This window comes from Tamandua tetradactyla, chromosome 9 (genome assembly GCF_023851605.1).
Source record: "Tamandua tetradactyla isolate mTamTet1 chromosome 9, mTamTet1.pri, whole genome shotgun sequence".
NCBI lineage: Eukaryota > Metazoa > Chordata > Mammalia > Pilosa > Myrmecophagidae > Tamandua > Tamandua tetradactyla.
The window spans coordinates 78,633,458-78,658,841 of NC_135335.1; the positions used below are offsets into that span (position 1 = coordinate 78,633,458).

The window sequence follows — 25,384 nt, forward strand, 5'->3', positions numbered from 1 at the left end:
GCAATGAATGAAGTCCATTGCTTAGTAAATCACTAGACTACTTTTGTCCTCAATCCTTTCACCCTCAAGGCTGGGTCATGACTAAAGACAAGAACAAAAAAAGAAATAAATAACCAGAGCTGTTCAGGCGAGAGAAGTATCCAAGAAAAGTAAATTTTACTATTTGGATACAAGACACGTTTCCAAGTCAAGAAAACTACTCTCACTTATAATCGACTTCAATCCCTTTTCTATGGCTGCTCATAGTGGAACAGTTTAGATTGTATCTTGGCAGGTTAATATTGAAGTCCTAAGCTAAATGTTTCCATTTATTTCTTTCTCTTAAATTTTTTCTTTGCTAGATTATAGGAGTTGGTGCTACTATAGCAAACTTCCCATGCGAAGAGAAATATGATAATTTCTCCAAGTAACTTTAGTTTGCCAAGATAGTGACATGGAGCAAATCAGAGACTGGAGAGAAAAACACAACAAAAGACAACAATAGAACCAATGTGAATGAGAACCATCTCCCTATACCTACATTTTGGGTATGGAATCCCAGAAACTCAAACCCGGAAGGATAATGAAATTTAAACATAATCTAACCCAATCGATCCTTTGAATTCTAAAAGTGTTGTAAACAGATACAGAGATTGTAAATAGATTATCCCAGATGAAGGTTTTTTAAGCACAATGGGGCGGAGCTGAGAACCCTGAGAGGCCAGAATGCACTCTACCCTTTCATACTGATGGAGCGTACAGTGCTCACATACACATCCTCCTACTGAATCTTTATAATGGCCTCACTGCAATTGAGTTTAGGGACTGCATTAATGTCATCAGTACTACCAAATTCCTCAGATGGGTTAAATTCATATTAAATGATTTAAAGACAAGATATATTCATAGGCATTAAACATCTATGATAATATTCAAAGTCATCAGAGAAAAATTATCATATGAGAATGATGAATTGAAAAAATATTCAGAAATCTTCTTTGGTGTCACTAAAAATGTTTAAGCTTTCAGGTTCAAGACCTATAATTAAAATGTTGTTCAAAAGACCCAAAGTTCTAGTATAATAGAAACACGTAAAATTATTTATCATGTCAGATAAGATAAAACATATTCTTACATTTGAATTTTTTTCTAAATAATTTTTAAAATATGTCATGTTACATGAATGAAACTATATATCATTTGTTTTCTTCAAATCATATATAGAATAACAATTACTTTGTCATAAATGTACATTTCATGGTTCTTTTAACATCAGTAATATTTTAAAAGTGCATTATAAACCACAATAAAGTAATTTTTAGAATTAATAAGTTATCTCTCCATTAAGAACACAAACAATTTATAATAATGGAAGCAATCTTGAAATAAGCATGTTTTCATTAGGGTTATTTTTCCCAGACACCCTGATGATATGGGGAAATGTTTCTAAACTGAGTCATTTTAAATATCTCTGAATGAAATTTTATTTTTCCTGAAATAAAATGCATAGAAAGTCGTTTAATATATGTTCTATGTCTAAAGTGATCAGTTAAGTAAATGATTCTGTCTCCCCTCCCCATTCTTTTTCTTGACAGTTATGACCACAGAATAGTTAAGCAGTGTGGGCGTGTTCCCAGGGAAGTCACTTACCATAGCACTGGAATCTCTGTTCCTCCTCAAAATGTACATTATTCATCTTCTCTAATTCAACCCTCAGTTCTCTGAAATGTAAGTCAGAACTATTAATGGAACAGGTCTTTAAAACTCAGCCAAGTGCAGAATTATCTTACGGAAGGATATGCGTAAAATGATCAAGTTGAAAGACAGAACTGTAAAGCAGCCTTTACAATGATGTATGACACTCTTAGGGATCCTGAAACTTTCCAAAGTGCATAGGAATACAAGGAATTTTAATTAGTTTCTAGATTCTTTTTCTATTTAAAGTCTTCTTTAAAAATGGCCTTGATAGAAGCTCATTTGCCAACCCTACCTTATCTGTACTGTCGCTATTGCCTTTTTCACCGCTGTCACACATATTTGGAATGACAACATGGAATATCATCTTGGTGTTAGAAAACTCCAGTATAACAAACAAAGCAGCAATTCAAAGCATGGTACTTTATTGCTGATTGCAGTGAGCAAAGGAATAACGACAATGCCTGAAAAAGAAAATTCCTTCTAAAATCCAATCCAATATTTACCATCGACATATCAGATGGAAAACATAATTCAATTCTCACCTCATGGCTTGATACAAATTACAAATGATTTTTTATGATAAATCACTATAAACTTTTGAGGTATAAACCAGGACAAACTGAGGGTGTTCAGTGAAATCTCTTAAAACAATAGTTTTGCCATTTCCATTTAATTTTTCATGTCGTCAAATTTTCTCAGTATCTATATTTGTAGAAATGAGGACTGCTGAATTGTTTCTCATTCCAGCAAATATTACTTTATTCATGTATAAAAAGTCAATTTAAATAAGTCTTTTCCATAAAACTGAAATGTCTAGAACTTAAAATTGTATTTTAACAGTTATGAGAACTGAAAACATATGTGCGTGTATGTGTGTATGTATATGTACTTTCAGTTGAGATGATGACCTAAGATCAAAAGTTGCTGTTTTGAAAACAAATAAAATATTTGAACTGAAAATAATAATTATTATATAAATAGAAATTATTAACATATATCATGGAAATCATATATAAATATACTTTGTATATATACCTTGTTTAAAAATTCGTATATAGATTTTTAAAATTTTTTTTAAAAATTCAACTGACAGGTTATTTAAAACTTAGAGACTTAAGGCACTAAGATATTTAAGAAATTAACATTAAATAATGTGAATATATTCTTATAAGAATTCTGATTAAGGTGCTAAAATATTTTCAAGAATAAAATATATTAAATTAAGGTGCATTTTTAGAGGAAATTAGAATGGGAAGAGCGCAAAGAAACTATGTAAACTTTTTATTGACCATTACTTAAAAACAGAAAGTCACATAAGAAACAGACAATTATCAGCACCTGTAAAACATTCTTTGTGCCTCTTTTCATCACTATTCCCCACTACATACCACATACAAAGTAAGCCCTATCTTGATTTCAAATATGAATAAGAATTTTGCCTATCTTGAAATTTTTATGAATTAATTCATTCAGTATACATTCTTAGATCTATCTCCTTTTACTAATATTAAGTTCATTTTGACTCCTCTATGTTTTTGCATGTGATTGTAGCTTTTTCATTCTCCTTACTAAATACTATTACATTATATAAATAAAATAGAACTCTGGTATAGGCATTTGGGTAGTTTCTAATTTTCTATTGTAGCAAATAGTGCCTTCATGAATGATTTTCCTATTTTTATTTTTTGTAACCGTGTTAAGACATTTCTGTAAGGTATTACATTAGGAATGGAATTACTTAGTAAAAGGGCATGAATTTTTTCAGTTTTGCAATTTTTTCAACGAATTTGTACTTCTACAAGAAAGTCATGTTTCACAATGATTACAGCTAGAAGACTATTCTCTTCAGTGAGATCAGGAGCAAGAAAAAGAAAAAGATACATAAAGTTTTGACCCTGAAGACACTAACATATAGTTGTCAAATTTTAGCTTAAAGATTGCAAGGACAGAGCCATAGAAAATATTAAATATGATTGATTAAAATATAAATATAGGGTCAATTTAGCCATAAAAGAACTACAGCAGTTATCTTGCCCCATCTATCATCTTTTAGGTCAATAAAATTTTCAAGTATTTTACTTTATTTACTCAGGAAACATGAACAACACATAATTGAGACTTTCTATGTACAGGTATCCTAATTCACTTAATTTAGTAAGTAGGTAGTGAATGAGCCATCAATCAATTAAGGACATACAAATATGTGTGCTGGTGAGGATTACAAAAGCTGACATTTCCTGAATTTAGCATGTGACAGCTGTGAGCTAGTTCTATACTAGGTACTTTACGTATATTTACTACTTTAATATACACAAACTATATGGTGAGAGATCACTCTCTTTTTTTGTTATCACTTCTATATAGTTGTGCAGTAAATACTTAAAAGACAAAAAGTATTCTCAGAATTTAGAGGCTGTATTGAAAATTTCAGATGAGATGATATCCCAGGGTAAAGATGTTGTTTTGAAAAGAGATGTATTATTTGAACTGAGAAGAATAATTATTATATAAATACAAATTATTAACATTTATTATGGAAATACATATGTGCCATCATTAGGCCATAGTTAAATCATTCGCAAATTGCTATATTGCATTATGAACTATGTATCATCATTTAGATTGATTTGGCTGAGGGATGTTTTTAGTTGTATTTTTATTCATTAGATTCAAAGAGAAGAGAAGACACATTAGACATTATGCAACTCCAATTTTGCCCCCAAATTTTCTAAACTGTGCTAACATTGAATATTTATCTTCTGAATGAGATGGTAAAATGGGAGCGGAAGGAATGCTGAGTAGTGGATAGTTCCTGTGGTCACAAATAAGTATCATTTTCCATGAGTGACACACAAAACTTTTATTTAAATATTCTCTAATCCTGTAATTGGTACCATAAGTCAGAAAATGACAACCCGTGTTTGTAAAACTCCAAGTGTGGGATAATGATATTTATCAATATGATTAAGAAAACTTTTCTGTCTCTTTCATTATAGAGTTTGTTGCTCAAAAATGCCTTAAGATTCTTATAACTTTATGTCAAGTACTTGCTAAAGAGGGAATAAAAAGGAAAAATTGAGGCACATAGGAGAGAAAGGCCATCTGCTTATTATGAGTAGGTGTCATTTACTCATAATGGCTAATATTTTAAAAACATAATGTAACTTTAATGTATGTTCACATTTATCCTGTTAATCCTTCCCAAAATCATTTAAAGATGAGGAAAAGAAGGTCATAAATATTAGGCAACTAATCCAAGATGAAAGTTATAATTTTGACAGACCTAGAATCTTCTAGTTCCCCATGCTTTTTTCACTATTGTAAACACATTTTTTTGGGGGGGGGTGGACAGTCGGAGAATCAAACCCGGGTCTCCCACATGAAAGATGAGCATTCTACCACTGAACCACCTGTGCACCCTGTAAACACCTTTTATACTATGTAATGAAACTTTTCTATTTGTTCTGACAATGTAGCATTGAAGTTTTAACACCAGGACTGCATATAACTAAGTCAGGATAATCTATTAAATATAATATATAAGAATTTACAGTCATTAGTCAGGACAGAATTGTGGTATAACTGATGAACTATACATAATTTCAAATCTAGTTTAAGACTGCTTTAAAACTACCTATGGAAGGTTAAAAAAAATGACATTTTGACTTTTACATGGAACATCAAAACAGTAAATCACTAAATGAGATTGCCTGTGTATCTATGCACAGTGGTATGTGGTATGTGTGTATATACACATTATTTCCCATATTTTTAATCTTTTTCTTGAGAAAGCACCTAATGAAAATTTTAATTTTAGAAGAAACCACATACAACATGAAAAGAAAGTTTACTTGGCATACAGCTGTGAGTGTTCGGCAAAGTGATCAGTTGGCTTTCGAAGCTAAAATTTTTCCATTAAATTTTATAGTTTTAAAATTCAAGTATATGTTGATATGGAAGACTCAAGCTATTTTCTGTTGGTGCTTAGTTGCAATTCTTTTAATGAATAGGAGAATGAAGATACATGCAAGATATGGCACATTTATTAAAGTAATTATACTTTGAATATTTAGCTACAAATTTTATAACTCTTGATTGAAGAGTAAAATTGAAACAGCAAACATGCTATAATAAATTTACAGTATAATTATCTGTCTGTAGCATTATGTATTTCAAGTTACTCCATTATTGAAATATTTTAATTTACATAATCAGGACAAATAATTTAATGAGGCTGAGAAAAAAGAATTTTTTCCTACCTACAATAAAAGATTATTTACCAGTCAAAGTAAATGGCCAGTTTTAAATAAAGGAAATAGGTTAAGCACCATAAATCAAGATAAGATGTTTAACCCATATAAATTGTTAGCATTGAAATAAATTGTTTTATTATTATGAAAGATTGTTTAAAATAGGGTAAAATGAAAAGTTGTATCATTTCATCATTTGAACTTTAATGGATTTGATATTTATTTTGAAATAAAGTATTTAACTTACTATTTAGAAATATCTTGGAAAGTTCTTACTCATAGAAATATCTTGGAAAGTTCTTACTCAAGCGAGCAGGATATGATCAGGGATATGATTACAAAAGGAAACTAATTTCCAGGCTCAATGGTAGTAAATTAGGGATATAGAAAGGAGTATCTTTTGCTAAATATAAAACTGAAATATTCTAGAATTCTCACAGAAACAATTTTTTAATACATTATTGGAGGGTGAGGCACTCATGAAGAGAAGGTTTCAAAAATTAAGCAGACTCCAGTGGCTTAGTGACAGAGTTCTCACCTGCTGTGCTGGATTCGATTCTGGGAGCCTGCTCATGAAAAAAAAAAAAAAAAAGATTAAGTGGACTATTGTGCTTCAGATAATTTGCTGATACTATTATTATATCCTGGAATACTGCATTATGCCTCTGATCAGAAGTATCAAGGTTTTGCCGATTTAAAGAGTGGTGATCTGTCCGTCTCCCCTTGCTGTAACTATATTTGATGGCAGAGGTGCTCTAGCATTAGTTGGAAAGCCAGATATATTTTGTACCACCACATACATGTAATTCTTCACCTCTTTCAGAATAATTTACCCACTCTTGACCTACAGCAGCTCTTTCAGCAGAACTTTCAGCAATGCTGGAAATATTTTGTGCCTGTGTTAACCAACTGGCTACGTGGGTATTTATTGAACACGTGAAATGTGACTAATTTAGTGAAGAATAGAAAATTTAATGTTGTTTCATTTTTTAAGATCTATATTAAATGTAATTGCCACATGTGGCTAGTAGCTATGATATTGGACAGTGCAAAATAATTAAACTATTAGAAAGTAGTCCATTGGAATAGTTTGAAGCAGTGCTTCTTGAACTTTAGTGTGCATACAAATTCCCAAGGGCTCTTGATAAAAAAAATATAGATTTTGGGCAGTGCAATGGTGGCTCAGTGGCAGAATTCTAGCTTACCATGCTGGAGACCAGGGTTCATTTCCCGGTGCCTGTCCATCCAAAAAAAAAAAATGTTCGGAAGGTATTTTAGTTTGCCAGTGATGGAACCAATTGGCTGTCATGAGCAAAAGGAATTTATTATCTCACAACTTGGGAGGTTAGAAGTCCAAAATAAGACATCAACAAGGCCATGCTTCTTCCAAGGTTCAGGAGAATTCTGGTGATGAAAGATCCCCATGTGGCAATCTCTCTCTCCTCTTTACTTTCTTCTGATTTCTGTCTTCTTCTGACTTCTGGCTTCCTCCAACTGATTGCATCTAAATATCCTCTCTTTATATGGCTTTGCGTCAAAAGGATCAAGATCAATCCTGATTCAATTGGGTTGCACCTTAATTAATAATATCTTCTAAAAAGCCTATTTATAAATGGATTCATACCCTCAGAAACAGAGTAAAATGTTAATATTTGTTGTGTGGCGTATATGATTCAATCCCCAATAGTAGGTCTGAGATGGGATGATTTTGGTACTCAGATCAGACCTTGAGGGGAAAGGCAGAATATCTTGAGCCTAGCAAGGAACCAATTGCCAAATAAATGTTTTTTTTTTTTTAATGTCATTTCAGAAGTGCTTGTGGAAGAAATAAGAAAGTGACATGATAGGTGATTTATAAATTTATGCAATCAGATCTGTCTCAGCATTAGCTTTCAAGCCATGTGTAATATCACCATTTGCTCCCTGAAGTAAAAAAAAATCTGAGTGGATTGGACCCTAAAGATATTTTCTAGGAATGATTCTGCACATCTGTGTGTATGTGAATATGTGTGTGTACATGTGTGTGCTGTTGAAAATGATACAGATATTCAATAGTTGAGGGTCATTATAATCACAATCATTCTTATAGAGTGTGTTTTGTGCCGTGAATTCTAAGTTCAATGTGATTGAGTATATTTTCTGTTCTAGCTGCCAGAATATAATGTGCCAGAAATGGAATGGCTTTTAGAAAGGAGAATTTAATAAATTGCAGGTTAACAACTTTTAGGCCATGGAAATGTGCCAATTAAAGTAAGTCTATAGAAATGTCCAATCTAAGACATCCAGGGAAGATAACTTGATTCAAAAAGGCTGATGAAATTCAGAATTTCTTTTAAGTGAAAAGGCACATGGCAAATACATTCAGGGCTTCTCTCTCATCTGGAAAGGTACATGGTGAACACGGTGTTATCTGCTAGTTTTCTCTCCTGGCTTCCTGTTTCAACAAGCTCCCCAGGAGGCATTTTCCTTCTTCATCTCCAAAGGTCACTGGCTGGTAGACTCTGCTTCTCATGGTTATGTCATTCTCTGCTCTCTCAGAATCTCCCACATTCTCCAAAATGCTTTCTCTTTTATAGGATTCCAGTAAACTAATAAGACCCACCTAATCCAGTTTAATAACTATCCTTGATTGAGTCACATCTCCAGGGAGATGATCTAATTACAGATTCAAACAGACAGTACTGAGTAGGGATTAAAAGAAATGTCTGCCTTTACAAAATGAGATTAGAATTAACCATGGCTTTTCTAGGGTACATACATCCTTTTAAACCAGCAAAGTATCTATATTTAGAGATTATAGATATTTCAGATAAAACCTACATGAGAAAGGGTTTGGTAATTAAAAGCATTGACTTGAGCTGAATTTCCTGGATTCAAACCCAAGGTACTCCCATTTACAAACTGCAATTTTGGCAATATCCCTTACTCTCTCCATGGCTGCCACACCATCTCTATAAAGGGGAGACTAGTAGTGCATATTCACATAAGGATTACATGGATTACATGAGTTAACATAGAAAAAGCCTTTAGATTCATGTCAGTCAATGTTTGCTAATTAATATTGGGGAATATATATTGAAATTTTACATGGATACAATTGTGAGCTCTTGAGATGTGAGAGTTAGTGTTTAGTAGTCTAGGAACTAATCACCCTCTATGATACAAATATATTAATACAACATAATATAATACAATTATATTGAATAGCTTTTCATTTCAAATAATAGGAAAGAATCATAAAACCTGGTGAATTTAAAGCAATATATATTATACTTTAATGATTATAGAGTGTACAAATATATTTTTTTTGCATCTGCTGTCCTATGGATGACAAGCTTAGGATCTTATAGGATACATATTTACAAATATATTATGGCAGTGGTACTCCTAGTAGCGAGGAGTCCAACTGAAATATTTTATTTCAAATTTGGAGACTTTTAAGGTTCCAAATTCTACCTACATAACTAATTATAGGTAATAATGAGGAGTCCTTTCTTCACAGTTTAAAACCCAGGACTTAGAGAGGTAATATTTGAACAGACTTCCTTTCCTTCCACTTTCCTTTCTTTCCTGCATTTCTTTGTCCCTTTATTTTCTTTCTTTTTTTCCTGGGACATGATTTTTAAATAATAGAAAAAATTAATTAAAAAATGGAGCATAGCTAATTGATAACATTTGGAATAGTGAGGAAGAGTTGAATGATGGCAGGTTAGGAATGAATAAAATAGCTGTTACTTTGCTTGGAGGAAGAAGTCATAGAAAAGCTGTGGTGATGTCTTTCATTATTACGAATTGTGCCCTAATATTCTCCTAGAGAAAATTAAGATAAAAGTACCTACCTTAATTTTGTGGGAATCAAATGGTATAACATCAGCAAAATGCCTAGGAGAATGCAAATGCATTTTTTTGTTGTTCAGAAAATTGCTGGCCACAACTTGTATTCTTTAAATGGTTCTCATGAAGAGTGAAAGCCTTCTGTACAAAGGCTACAAAATTAAGGATAAAATTTGGGGGTAGATATTTCCATGTTTAGTGTAAAAGAGCACTTTTGAAGATTACCTATGGGCAAAAGTTGAATGAGATTTACTTTGAAATAGCTATAGCCATGTTTAGATGTTTTGAAATAGGGTCAGATAATAGTTCATCAATAGGGAAGTTTGGCATTTCACAAACTAGATGTGAATATTTCTCCTAATTCTGATGTTCAATAAATCTGAATGGCTCTGTCTTAAATTCAAAATGAATTTCATGAAAATAAATATTCTCTCAAAGCTGAACCAATTAAAAGACAGAGTAAATATCTAGAAAAACAAAATAATAAAAAATTGTTATCACTTGAATTGTCAGAAAAATATGTGCATCATGGCTTCCATAGATAATCAGAATATATTACTTATAAAACGATGGTACATAAGTTTTTGTATATCTTTCCATTTTAAAGCATAATACAAACAAAATCATGTCCCCTCACCAAGAGAGGGAAGGTAGGATTCTATAATAATGGAATGATGTTTAAGATTGTTTTTATCATCTCCTGTATGAAGAAATATGCTCAGGAGTCTCAGTGATCAACTAAAAATTAATTTTGAAAATAAGTTCTTCTGGAGTGCTCATTTTTGAAAGACAAAACTCTTTTAAAGACATTAGAAGTTTAGAAACCCAAACAATCTAATAGCCATAACAAGAAAAAGAAGTGCTATTTAAATAACATAATGACACCTAATGAAAACACACTGGAGTATCCAGGACCATTAACTGTAATACATTTCACTCATAAAAGCATAATTCTAATATTCCTTTGACTCTTTCTCCTTCTTTCTCCTTCGGTTTTTATATTGTGATTATATGAGAACAACAGAAAGGGAAAATGGATTTATTCAATAACTCTAAAATTGATCAGTTCTATGTAGCACTAAATGTATGAAAATAGGGGAAGAAAGCACTATCTTTGCTGTTCAGTGGCTTCAAAAAAAATGCACAGTAAAATTAGGGATTGAACTTTAACGTGTCACTCTGTCCCCATTATAAGCAATAAATAGTTATGAAATATCTACAGGTCTAAGACATTTTTATTGGTTCTCAGATGGATTTAAACAATATATTGAATAATATTTAAATTTTAATGCTACTTTCTAATATATTTGTGTCATGTTGGAAATAATAATGATATGTACTCTGATAGGCACATTGTTAATATTAAAGCTAATATCAATACAATCTGATAAGGCAAGTATTATGATTCCTATGCTACATATGAGGAAACTGAGTTTTAGAGAGGTTGTTTTTCTCAGACACCCTAAATTGGTCTCTGATAGAACTTATTCTTGAAGTTATATATGTCTTACTCGAAACTTAAAAAAAAAAAAAGACAGATGCTTATTTGCCTTTTGTAGAGACATCTGACATGAGGCTGTCTGAGACTGTCACGGCAGCTCAGTGGTGCCTGGAATCCAGGCTCTATCTGGCTTGTGGTGCCTCTATTTCTGGCTTCCATTTCCAAAGTCCTAGATGCTGTTGAGGTTCCAGCCATTTAGTCTACATCCCATCCAGCAGCAAGAAGGCAAGTGAGTGTGGAAGGAGGATCACACCCTCCTTTCAAGGATTCTTCTCAGAAGTTGAATACACTTCTCCTTACACGCCAGTGGCCAGAGCATCAGTCACATGACCTTAACCGCAAAGAAGGCTGAGAAAAGTAGCTCTTCCAAACAGCCATATCCCCAGTTAAATTTTGTGGGTCTTATTAATAAAAATGAAAGGAGACTGGACACATAAGGACAACTATTGATCTTCCACAAAAGTATTCCACAGCTGCCAACTGCACTTAGAATAAAAGCCACGCTCTTTGCTAGGTCCCACAAGGCCCACCAATCTCCCATCCTGCCTGCTGCCAGTGTCACCTACTCCTCAATCTCAGGCTCACTGGCCTCCTTGGGGAGTTTCTCATCAAGGCTCTTTTCAAAATCCAAATTTTTAACCACTCAACAGATTAAAACTGCTGTAAAAAAGACATGATGAGTGTTATGAACAGTATTGGAAAATAGAAAAGAGATAAATTTGAATTTGCATATGCCAGAAAGTCTTCTTGTAAGAATGGAAGGCACGATCTTCTCTTTGAAAGATGAGAATGGTTTCAGCAAGTGGATAAGAAGGGGTGGGGTGGATTTTTAAGAATTTTTAAAATATACCAATACAGTGATACAATTATCTGCCAATCCTGTGATAAAATTGTTGTAAACATGCAAACTTAATGGGGAATATTGAGTCTTTCATCAGCTCTCAAACTACAGAATGTAAATGGCCTCCAACTCTATACCCACCAAAATCACCTGCATCTCTTAAACACAGAAATAAAGTAACTGTAAAGCATTGTCTTGTCATTTAGTTCATTCTCCTACCTTGAACTGACACTGTACACCACAGGGTAGAACTGCAAATGCATTTGTTTGCCCATGTCATGATAATGCTAGTGATGATGGAGATAATTATTTTATGGATAATGTTCAGTATGCAGTGCTTACTAGGTGTCAGTCATTTAACATAGCAATTTACATAGATTAATTCAATTAATCTTCACAAAAAACCCTCTGACAGAAGCATGCCATTATCATCACATTTTTACAGATGAGGAAACTGAGCAGGCAGAGGTTAACTAACTGCTCAGGATTATAAAGCTGGTAATCACAATTCTAAGATTTGAACTCAGGTATCTGGCTCTATGTTCTTATGTCTTTAACCCATAATACTCTTCTTTCAGCTGGATCATCATCTAGCATTGTTTTTTTGTTTATTTGTTTGTTTTAGTCTGTTTTTTGCTCACTGCACTGAGGTATTAATATTAAGTGTCTGTAGAGAGTGTCTATTTCTTAACTCTCATTTTCATTCCACCAGTGTACTTTTCTATTTCTGAACTGATGTAACAGTTCTTAACAAATCCTGTGGTTAGTAAAAGTTCACTGACTATGATATTCTTCTTTAATAATACTGTGTCTGTTCCTGGCTCTTTGTATTTTGAAATAAATTTAGGAAACTGTCAAGTAGCACCATCAAAAGAAATTTTAAAATGGAATTTTGTTTGAGATATTCTTGAATCTATACTCCAAAAAGGAGATAATTAACATCTTTACCATTATAAGTATTCTAATCCATGAGATAGGGTATCTCTTCTTTCCTTTGATTCTCATTTTTGTATCTTTGCTGGGGAGATTATTTGTGAGATTATTTGAGGAACCCGACTCCAGTAATAATAGGTGTTTACTTATGCTGGGCATTTAGAAGAAATACTTTTTGTAGTAAAAATGTGACATGATCTTGGGTTGCAAATCCATGTGAGGATTTGCTTTACATGATGACTTTTCAGGAAAATAAGAGAAGGTTATTGAACTATTTGGAAAAGCACTGGGACTGGGTCTCATCACTTGGTTAATTTTGAATCTACAATGGTTAAGTTCACCATTTTATGATAATGTCTCCAAAACAAAACTGCTGAAAACTGCCTCATCTTTACTTAGATATTCTAGGCAACTCTTCAGTGCTTTTAAGAATACTTTTTGTAAATAGGTTGCATTCACTTAACTGCAGTATTTAAGATTCTTTCCCGACAACTGACCACTTAAGTGTAAATAGAACTATTTATTTTAAAAGATCTTTTAGGCAGTGATATTATTTTTATTACCTTTTCTTCTTGGTTATATTACAAATTTTCCTTAATTTTACCTATCTGTGTTATGAGATTGTATATGTTTTTATAAAAATGTGTATTTTTTTTTTTTTTTTTACTTTTTAGGGACGTGCTTAAATTCTTACAAGTAACTAATGTTAGTCAATATTAAAAGTTGTGAAAAAAATCAGAAAAATATAAAGTGGCTAATAGACTGAACTGACATTTTAGCAACAGAAAAAAATATATATTAGATGTGCATAATATATCTAAGAAGGAAGCAAAAAAAAAGTTAAATGAAAGTGCTAAATATACATTTAATGATCTTATATATATATATTGAAAGGCACAATCTAAAATCTTTGTTGTAAAAAAAAAAAAAAAGGAGCCTCTCCTGCTTTAAACATTATAAGGATACAGATCTTTTGAATTATCAACATATACAATTTAAATGTGGGAGATTAATGTTAATGTTGATAATCAAAAATCAAGCCACCTAATTAGCATTTAGGAAGAGTTTGCAGAGTTGAAAAATGAAGAAAATATTGGGTATTAAAAATGTAGGCAAAGGAACAGATTTTTCAAATATGATACTGAAGATTTGATAGAAATATATTTTTTGCCAGCTGTTTCCAGATTTTCTGAATTACAGCAAATGAGTTTTAAAAGCCATGTACCAGATGGAGGAAGGATCATATTTCCTAAAGTGTTAATGAAGTTTAGTTATAGCAAGTTAGACACAGGAAAAAATATCGGTATAAAACTCATAATGACTTTGCCAAGCCAGCAGCTGTCTCAAAAAACTACTCATCTGTCCTAATTTGGACATGTTTCTCATATTTGTTGCCATATTTTATTATGTAATGAAATGCTGAAAATGTTCATTTTTATGCAAATAAGGTTTAGTGGATGTCATTTCTTTTATAGATAACAATTCTTATATAATGCAATATAGTATGAATACAATAATTCTAAAGATACATGAATGGTTTCATGGACAAATCTTTATTCAAATTGATGAGAGAGGATCCCCTCCAAGAACATTTGAAAGCTGTTATGAAAGAGCATACCCAGTGAAATATGTTCATCTTTGTGATTTTGATATGTTTTTAGGCATAATACATTAATATACAAACATTTGGGAAATGAGATAAGTATTTTTTTTACAGAAAGGTAGAAAATTAGCCACTGACTGAATTGATAAATGCAGGAGAACAAATTATTTCCCTTTTAAATATTACTAAAAGTTGCCATTGTAGATTCAGTATTTTCTTTCTCAGAAATCAATAAGAATATATTTCTTCCTGAAATATGAAATAGACTCCAGTAACATTTGTAAAAGATTTGTAAGAGTTTAGTAAACTGACAAATACAGTTATTAGCTTCTGTTTTGAAAGTGTAAAGGAAATATTTTTGCTGAATTTTTATGCAGCTCCGTAACAATGTTAACTATAAACTGCTTTCATCCCTACCCACTTAAAATTACTCTACATTTTTCATCATTAGACTGAAGGGATACAATATTGAAAGAGTTATATATTTGACCAAACTGTGGGACTAAAGGTAAAAATGAAACATAAGTGCTAAATTAAGGGGTTAGGAAAAATGGAAAACTAAAATATTGCTTTCCAAAACGAATTATAATAAGTTTTCAAAGTTGTTACTGCGTTAAGTGATTTATCTATATGACTTACCCTATTTGCACATAAGATGGGTGAGTGGAGAATAGTTTGTAATTGGAGAAAAGCACCATTTACTACTAGGAGCAAGATAAGGATATTCCCAGGCTTGAGTAATGAGAAAGGCAAATTCGATTCAGAACCCTCATTGTTCATTTAGTACAATGGAGAATATGTTTATGCAGGTAAATTTAAGTTTGTAATTTTGATAGTTTGAAGCAGTATGCACCCCAGAAGAGATCATGCTCCTAGAGCTAATCCATTCCTGTGGGTGCGGATCCATTGTAGGTTGGATCTTTTTGTAAAAGATTGTTAAATTAAGATGTGATCCAGCTCATTCAGAGTGGGTTTTAATCCTCTTACTGGAGTTCTTTATAAGAGGAAAAGAGACAGAGAGAAGACACGGGCAAACCCCAGAGAAGTTGAGAGAAAGAGAAACACAGAGAAGCTCAAAGAGAAAAGTTACAGAAAGAGAAGCCAGAAGATAAAGCAATGAAATCCAGGAGGGAAAGAGCAGCAGATGCTATTATGTGCATCCCTGTCTGACAGAGCAGTTCAGAGGGTGCTTTAACGTGACCATTCTCACAGCTTTAGAACTGTAAGTTGATAAATCTCCATTGTAAAAGCCAATCCATTTCTGTATTTATTTATTGTATATGTATTTGTGTACATTATATATTATGTAAATATGTATACTTATGTAGTCTTTATTCTATTTTGTCAGTTCTAGAAAATTAAAATAATTATATAAGGTTTATATTTCTTAAATGCTAACAGAAGGTCAAAATTTATTACAAAATTTATAATGGATTTTTATTGAAAACCAGAGACTACCATGTCAATTTTAATTTGTTTACCCTTTAAATATATGTTTATGTGAAACTATGATGGGCCCTTGAATTATATATTTTATATCAGCCAAATAACCAAAAAAAATTTCCAAAGACGTGAGTTTACTAAGATGAGCAAGGAAATATTTGCTTAACCCTGGCATATCTACCAGCAAATATTATTAGAAAGTTTGTGACATTTGAATGTGATACTCTTCCTTTTCTCAAAATATTGGGGGGAAAGATGTTCAAATATGCTCTTTATCTTATTTTAGTTAAGTGTGGTAGATGGCAAGCTTTGAAATTATTTAAATTCACTGACATATTTAATTTGAAAGAACATTGGATACTTGGATAAAACATTAGATCAGAAGTTTCAGTTTTCATTAATGAGATAGTAGATGCAGGTGAAAGAGTACCCTCCAAATTTCTTGTTCAGTAATTTAGTATGGATTGTGAGAAAAGCTGATATATCTAGGATATACCAACAGCTCATAAGGAATGCATCTTGGCAACAAACAGATGCTCATGGAAGATCCTTCTGCAATTGTGCCTTCAGTTGAGATCCTCCCTTAGTCCAATACTTTGTCTGTAATCTGGTGAGAGATCTTGAAACAGTGAACTCAGACAAGCCTTGCCCAGACTCCTGACCCAAGAACTGTGAGATAATAAATGATTTTTATTTATTATATAATTATACATATTAAATAAATTATATAAAGCGTGTTGTTTTATCAGCTGTATTTCTGGTAATTGTTTACATAGAAATAGATTTCTAAAAGAGGACCATGTGACTCTGATGCTCAGATGAGACTAGTGGCATCAGAAATGCACGCTTAAGCTGACTAGAGTCGTGGCAAAGGCCTTTCAGTACCACCTAGGGTGATAACTGGAATTTTGAACCTGATGATCACCTGAAGCTGCCTTCCTGTATTCTCCCTTTGAAAGGCAGTGTTTGGTCCTTATTTGGCTTTACAAGAGACCAAAATCCTCACATGTCATGGGTTAGAACAGGGAAAGGGACAATAGAGTCTTCACATAAAGTGGAAATAATATATTTTAAAATATGTATTCAAGACTGCTGCTTGTGTTATTGATCATATTCATGAACAGATAGCTCATATGCCTTTTGGTGCTACATTAAATTCTGCTTAGGAGTGATCTTACATAGATAAGAGGGCCATTTCCTATAATCAATAATTTGAGGATGTCAAAAAGCAGTATGGCTCAGTGTGGGGAACCAGCATTGAGTCTTGAAGGGAGTTGTGTTGTGACTGGTGACAGTTGCTTTTCTACTGAAGAAGGAAAAGATATATCCACCGAATAAGTAGAAGTGTGTGTCATCAGAGGAAATATACAATGATAACAAAGACAAGGTATGGATTTATTCAAATTCTTAGGCAGTAGCCAATGGACGGGTGATATGGTCAGGAAGATGGGCTTTAGATGTTGGGTGCATAAAATGAACCCCACTCTGGCACTCTAGGTAATGGAGAGGGATTTCAAGATGGGACATAGTCCATTTGATGTCCTTTAAAGCACAACTCGTATAAGTTCAATTGCAGCCTGAAACATACAAGTGGATATGCTTATTCATTATTTGAAAGTGGCATCTTGGCTACTTGAGCTAAGCAGTCATTGAGACATTCAAGTTATGCCATCATGGAGAAAAAAGTCTCATTTCACCCTTACCATCAAGCATGTGCCATGTTCCCATTCTTGTTACTTCTATGGAGTGATTACTTAAATATCTAAAATTGTATACCAATGGCAAAATATGGTGCATTATTACTCCTAAAAATAGGGTTTTCCTTTTTAAAATATATATTCTCATTAAAACTAATATTTCCTCTGTTTTAAAAGAAATGCCTTTGAGTTTTTAGTTTTGAGAAGAATATTCCTATAAGTTTTAGATGGGAGAAAATATGCTAAAAGTTCTACTGGTATCAGCATTACTACTACCGCACTTCTATTCTGACTATGACTCCTCTTTAGCTTATGCTTATTGAATATTTACTATATCAGATATTGTTGTAATCACTTTATTCAAATTTATTTTATTCAGTGACATCTCTGTAGGGAACACACTGAATTTGTGTGAAAATTGTTTTCTGAGCTCCCTCTTTTCTGGAGATGAGCTCCATGTACAAGTGAAGGTGCCTCTAGGATGAGCCCCAGTTTGCAACTAAGCAAGGGCAGTATCAGAAGCAACACAGATGCAATCAGAGCACAAGGATGGTTCTCCTTGGAAGACTCCAACTAATGGTTCTATTTGAGCCTGAGTTTTCAGAATCACCTTCATTTGACCCTTCTTTATGTCTTCGGCCACAGCATCCTTGACACTTGTCCCAATTTATATGTGTCTTCTTGACCCTACCCCTCCTCCATCAGCAGAATGAAACCTGTTGCATAGGCGACTTAGTTCAGTCATTTATGCTAAATCGCGGTTTGGGTCCTTACCACTGGGCTCTTAGCAGATGTTTGAACAGCAAATGCACAATATATGGGACAAGCTTAACCTTATTATTCTTGTCAAAATAAAAAGTTCACAAGAAGTAAGAAAACAATTTTGTGTTCTCATCAATTTTTCTCAGTGTATCAATTTAATTGTCAAAAATGTATTAAATATTGCCAACTCTTGTTAAATCAGTGATTAAAGCACATTAGAACAGTATATATCAAGGCCACAAGTGTGAACTTTAAGGTTAAATGTTTTCCTTTGAGCTCCAACTGCATATGATATCAGCATCTAATATTACTGCTTATAGTCTTATATTTCATGCAAACTTTTACAATTAATAGGGTAAATTATGCAGTAATATAGCCATAAAGTCATCAGATTTAATCCTACTAAAATTGCATAAACATTTTTACCATAAAATAAAAGGAGATGCATGAGCAATTCACTGGTTAGAATGTCCACCTTCCATGAGGGAGATCCAGATTGGATTCCCAGACCATGCACCCAAAAAAATAAAAAATAAAAAATAAAAAATAAAATAAAATAAAAGAAAAGAAGACTTAAAACTATACTAACTGGATCCTATCTCACCAAAAGACTTGGAAAGAGACCATTTATAATAGGAAAAGGCTTTGGTCTTAACTGTTGTGGGAAGGAGTTAAACTTTTACATGTTATATAACTAACTTTCCAGATCTGAAAGATAATCCATTATATAGTTCAGAGAAATGGCAAGGGCTCAAACTCAAAAACAAAAAACAAAAAACAAAGAACAAAAACCATAAAAGCTTCAAGGAATTACCGAAAAAGAAATTCATATTTCTTTTATCATTTTTTTATATATTTCTATTTGATGGAAATTTGTGGGGTGATTTCAAGTAGTGGAAATCAAATGATGTCAGATTAAGCAAAAAGAATATAGGGACACTTCCAAAATTCCGGGCAGAAAAGATGGTCATCAAAAAGGCTCAGCACCTCCCTGAGAAACCTAGCAGAAATGCTTTTCCTTCCTTTATCACTCTGGGCATCTGCTTCATTACTCTTTCTCCAGATTGGCACCTGCAGATCCACGGTCCCTATGGTAAGAGAATCTGTTCTGATCTCATGTACTTATATTCCAAATGACATAGGAAAATTGTTTCTTACAGCACCAACTCAAAATTTCTTGGGAGCGAGTTCTGAAAGTTAAGGTTAAGTAGTCACTCCTGGTTCAATTCGATGTGACTGCACCCATGGAATGGAGTCTCTATGCAAGTAAACCTTTCTGATCCCACCACCATATAAATTCAATTTTGAAGACCTACTCCAATTTGTGATGTATTCAAAACCTCATGTACCTATTATAATCCTTCAAGTGAATTTATGGCAGTCGTGTATAGTGATTTTATTTACACCATTATACAATTAGTAAACACATTAAATCTTATTTTGTAAAAGGTAGTGTCAAGTGATTAATTGAATTCTTCCTCTTTTCATATTTTGACTGTGTTGCCTCCAACCATTAATGAATAAAAACAGCAAAGGGGATTTGAAGTTAGTTTCATATCATCATAGATCTCTATAGGGAAATCAGTGTTCTGTATATTTTTCCTGCAGTATGATTTTATTGAATTCTGTCTTACTTATAGCTTAGTCTGTTTACACAGATCCCATCTGCATTACCAGCTTGTTTTCTTTCCCTTAGGATTAAGGATTGGTTTAATAATAGGTCTTTCAAATCCCCACAGCTACTTGTGTGATAAAATAAGGGTAAAAAGGAGCTGAAATAAACTTCAGAGAAAGGAAACATATTCTCCCCATTTACCTTTCTTTCCCATAATGTGTTTCTAAACTTGGTGAATAAGCAATGTGGTGCTGTGTGTGTGGGTCTGTGTATTTCTTTTCAAACAGTAACTATGTGTCTTAGTTTGTCAAGACTTCTATGACAAATACCACACACTAATTCCCCTAAACAGCAGAAATTTATTGTTCCACACTTTGGGAAGTTACTGCCCAAAATTAAGTTCATGCTTTCTCTCTGAGTCTGTGGCATTCTAACGAAGGCTTGCCAGGCCTTGGCGTTCCTTGGCTTGTAAACGCATCTCTGCCTCCAGCACACGGAGGTATTTGTTTCCTTCAGTCTTCCAATTTTGACTTCTCCTTTCACATGCAATCTCCTTTGCTGCTGAGGATTTCAGCCATATTGTAACGAGTCCCACCTCATTCAATTTGGCCACTCATTAACTAAAAACATTTCAAAGTTCCTGTTTATATTCCCACTCACAAGGACTGGGAGTTAGAATCTGAATATGTCTTTTGTGGAGAATAGGATTCAATCCCAAACACTATGTTTTCTTAATTTTAATGTTCTGCCTTTGATTTTATTGTATTCTTTAAGTACCCCTAATTTATATGCATGCATTCATGTTTGATATCATTTCATCAGTCATTATTAAGAAACATTTTTGTAAATACACCAGCAGGCAGTCAGATGGTCACAGAAACATAGAAACAATAATAAGCAAGTATTTATGCATGTGAAGGAATTCTTAATTCCTTCTGTATTAATTAGGGTAACTCTCCATACCACAGAAAATAAACCCCCAAATTTTAGTAGCTTAATTCAATAAAAGTTGTTTCATTTGTTTAGCTGCCAAAAGTTGGTATTCTCATCTAATGTGGGATTATCTTTGAAGTATGGCAATCAGGGGACAAGTTGATTCTGTATTGTGGCTCTGCTAGATAGTCGGAGTCCTCTTGGCTCTCAAAACAGCAAAAAGAGAGCAAGGGAAAGAATCTCCGGATTCTTCGTTACCTTTGCCTGGAAGTGGAGAGAATGCTCATCCCACCAAATGGGAAACAAGGAGTCTATTATCCTTAGCTGAAAAGTCATTTCCCAATGACCATTGTATAACATAGAAAAGGAAATAGATGTTATTGGAGAGCTAATAACCTATATCACACCTTTCAGAAAAATAATTAGGAAAGTTTCAAGAAAAATCTCACTTTGGATAGAGTGAACTGATCCCAGTTTTGTACAAAATGTACCACTTACTAAGTCAAAGTCTGACTCTAGATTCCTTCTCTTATATTAAGCTGTAACCCAGTGCAAGCCTGGTAATATATAGAAAAACTAAAATTTGCTTAATCGTGAGTTGTTTTAGACTGTAGAATGTCAATCAATTGATAGACACACGTATCTTCATTTTGCTATAATATGTGCCCATAGAATTTACTCTGAAGTATATATAAAAAAAAGAGTATCAATATACTACTAAATCAAAGCAGTTTAATGTACAAGAATTACTTATAAATTCAGTGTATTCATCAATGGCACAGACTTTTCAAATGAAAGAACCTATCCATAGCATACAGCTTGAAAAATTTTGATAGTTTAAATGTAACGGCAAGTTCATTGCTACTTCATTTAAAATATCATTGCATATTGATATTTTAGCAATACCTACATAATATAGATGATTCCATGTTGAATCCTACACAAACACAGTGCTATTTTGACGTTATCTTAATAAAGACTTTTCAGGTCTTTCATAGTTTTATTTATATTTATTTCTGTATCTATATATGCATGCATTTATCTATCTACTTGCTCCCATTCCTTATGATATTTGCTATTGATTGAATTCATTGTATATTATACTTAGGTTGATTTCAATAGAAATACTTTAATTGCAACCCACTAGGATTTTGGTTTCCAAACTATAATATGTAAAAGGGTAAATAGACTTCTAAGGAATGATAAAGCAAAAATTCTTTAAAAGAGCAAATTAGGAAGCTGAATCATTCTGATATACCCACTTCACTAATCTGCTAGCTAAACACATAATTAAAATATGCCGGCATCACAAGTGAGCAAATATCTGGAGGGAGGACTTTTTTTGAATTTTCAGATTACTTTCAATTAACTGAATGCAGCACAGTCTAACAAACAAAACCGTGCTATGGAAATTTTATTATACGTCCCTAAATGAATCTTAAAGTTCTTGCTAATGGTATTCTTGACTGTTCTAATGTTTATTTTCACCTTCATCCTCACTCTCTTGTCAGTGAGCCATTTCTACAGGTTTTGGAACTTCTATTAAATTTCTTATTATCTTTCACATTCTATCTTTTATTAATACTTATATATTATTGTTTTCGTTTGCTAGCTGCTGCAACAGCTCTAGTTTGCAATACACCAGAAACAGAGTGGCATTTTAAAGGGGTAATTTAATAAGTTGCTAGTTTATAGTTTTAAAGCTGTGGAAATTGTCAAATTAAAACAGATCTATAGAAATGTTCAATCTAAGGCATCCAGGGAAAGAGACCTTGGTTCAGGAAGGCCACTGCCGTTCAATGTTTCTCTCTCAGCTGGAAGTCGCATGTTGTCTGCTAGTTTTCTCTCCAGGCCTCTTCCTTCATCAAGCTCCCTGGGAGGTGTTTTCCTGCTTCATCTCCAAAGGTCGCTGGCTGGGGGACTCTGTGGTTCTCTTCTCCTCTGCATTCTTTCTGCGGCTGTTGCCTCTTTCTCAAAGGGAACCCTCTCCAAAATGTCTCCTCTTTTATAGGATTCCAGTAAACTAATTAAGACCCACATAAAATGGGTGGAGACATGTCTCCATCTAATCAAGTTTAATACCCACAATTGATTGAGTCACATCTCAAGATAACTTAATCAAGTGTCCAGCCTATAGTGTTATTTATAATAGAGATTAGAAGAAACTCTTGCTCTCACAAGATTGATTAGGACTAAATTATGGTTGTTCTACAGTACATAAATCCTTTCAAACCGGCACAATTATTATCTCTTCCTCTGGGCAGAAAATTTTGTAAAGGCGGGGCTTACATTTTTTTCTTTGTTACTCAATAATATCTGTAACAGGGCTCTTTTTTTAGAATGTATTGGGTAGGAGAATAAGTATCTGCTGACTGTTCTGAGGTTGCACTAAACTTTTGAAAACCTGTCCAGGACACCGAAGATGGTGTTCTAGTTTGCTAGCTGCCGGAACGCAACATACCAGAGATGGATTGGCTTTTAATAAAAGGGGATTTATTTTGTTGGTTTTTCAGAGGAAAGGCAGCTAACCTTCCACTGAGGTTCTTTCTTACATGGAAAGCACAGGATTGTCTCTGCTGGTCTTCTCTCCAGGCCCCTGGGTTCCAACAACTTTCCCCGGGGTAACTTCTTTCTGCATCTCCAAAGGCCTGGGCTGAGCTGCGAGTGCTAACATGAAGAATGCCGAGCTGCTTAGCTGTGCTACATTGCGTTCTCTCATTTAAGCACTAGCCAATTAAGTCAAACGTCACTCACTGCAGCAGACATGCCTCCTAGCCGACTGCAGATGTAATTGGCAACAGATGAGGTTCATGTACTGTTGGCTTATGTCCACAGCAACAAGACTAGTTATGCTCACCTGGCCAAGTTGACAACCGAATCTAACACAGATGGTATCTGCTTTAGGTCTCTAGTAGAACACAAGTATCTTTCTCGTGTTCTTACTCCTGTTTTTGAACAAGTGCCATTATATTCTCCTAAAATATGTTAGATGGATTTCTTCATTTTTAGTTTCTTGAAACAGCTGCTATAAAGTAGGGAATATGTGTTCCCTTAAGGCTAGTTTGTACACATCAAGAGGTATTTCTGGTCCTAGTTTTGCTTTATTTCTTTAGAGACATATTAATTTATCTTGAATTCAAAATATTTTGCATGATTTGTTCATAATGTTCTCTAATGATTATATCATTCTTTACTCTCTACACTTTAATCTCCCTTGTATCCAGTGATTATGCAATTTTCTTAAATTGCTGATTTGTCGCTTCTGCTCTTATTCCGTTGATCAATTAGAACTTTAAGGACGTTTTTACTACTTTGTTTTTCTTTTTTACCCCTAAACTTCAGCTTGATTTTTAATCTGTCTTTCCTGGTCTCCCACAGGCTTCAAGTTCCTATTCATATATTTATTATTTTCTCTTTTACATTTTCTTTTGATTATGTTGTTTTGTTGACCAAACATTTTTTTTCATAGCTCAGATGCAGCTTCATTCAGTGTTTTAACATAATTACATGACAATTAGGTAGTATTGTGCTGTCCATTTTTGAGTTTTTGCATCTAGTCCTGTTGCACAGTCTGTATCCCTTCAGCTCCAATTACCCATTATCTTACAGTATTTCTAACTCCTGATGGTCTCTGTTACCAATGACATATTCTAAGTTTATTCTCGAATGTCGGTTCACATCAGTGGGACCATACAGTATTTGTCCTTTAGTTTTTGGCTAGTCTCACTCAGCATAATGTTCTCTAGGTCCATCCATGTTATTACATGCTTCATAAGTTTATTCTGTCTTAAAGCTGCATAATATTCCATCGTATGTATATACCACAGTTTGTTTAGCCACTCATCTGTTGATGGACATTTTGGCTGTTTCCATCTCTTTGCAATTGTAAATAATGCTGCTATAAACATTGGTGTGCAAATGTCCATTTGTGTCTTTGCCCTTAAGTCCTCTGAGTAGATACCTAGCAATGGTATTGCTGGGTCGTATGGCAATTCAATATTCAGTTTTTTTGAGGAACTTCCAAGCTGCCTTCCACAGTGGTTGCACCATTTGACATTCCCACCAACAGTGGATAAGTGTGCCTCTTTCTCCGCATCCTCTCCAGCACTTGTCATTTTCTGTTTTGTTGATAATGGCCATTCTGGTGGGTGTGAGGTGATATCTCATTGTGGTTTTGATTTGCATTTCTCTAATGGCCAGGGACATTGAGCATCTCTTCATGTGCCTTTTGGTCATCCATATTTCCTCTTCTGAGAGGTGTCTGTTCAAGTCTTTTTTCCATTTTGTAATTGGGT

The 25,384-nt window shown here is 33.5% G+C and overlaps 1 long non-coding RNA gene across 1 annotated transcript in view; it reads left to right on the top strand.

Annotated features, from left to right (window-relative positions):
- The window catches only part of LOC143646168 (uncharacterized), a 66,554-nt gene that overhangs the window by 17,156 nt on the left and 24,014 nt on the right, over positions 1–25,384 (top strand). The window contains exon 3 of the long non-coding RNA XR_013157356.1: positions 1,575–1,707. This is a non-coding gene — a long non-coding RNA (uncharacterized LOC143646168). The remainder of the gene's footprint in view (positions 1–1,574; positions 1,708–25,384) is intronic.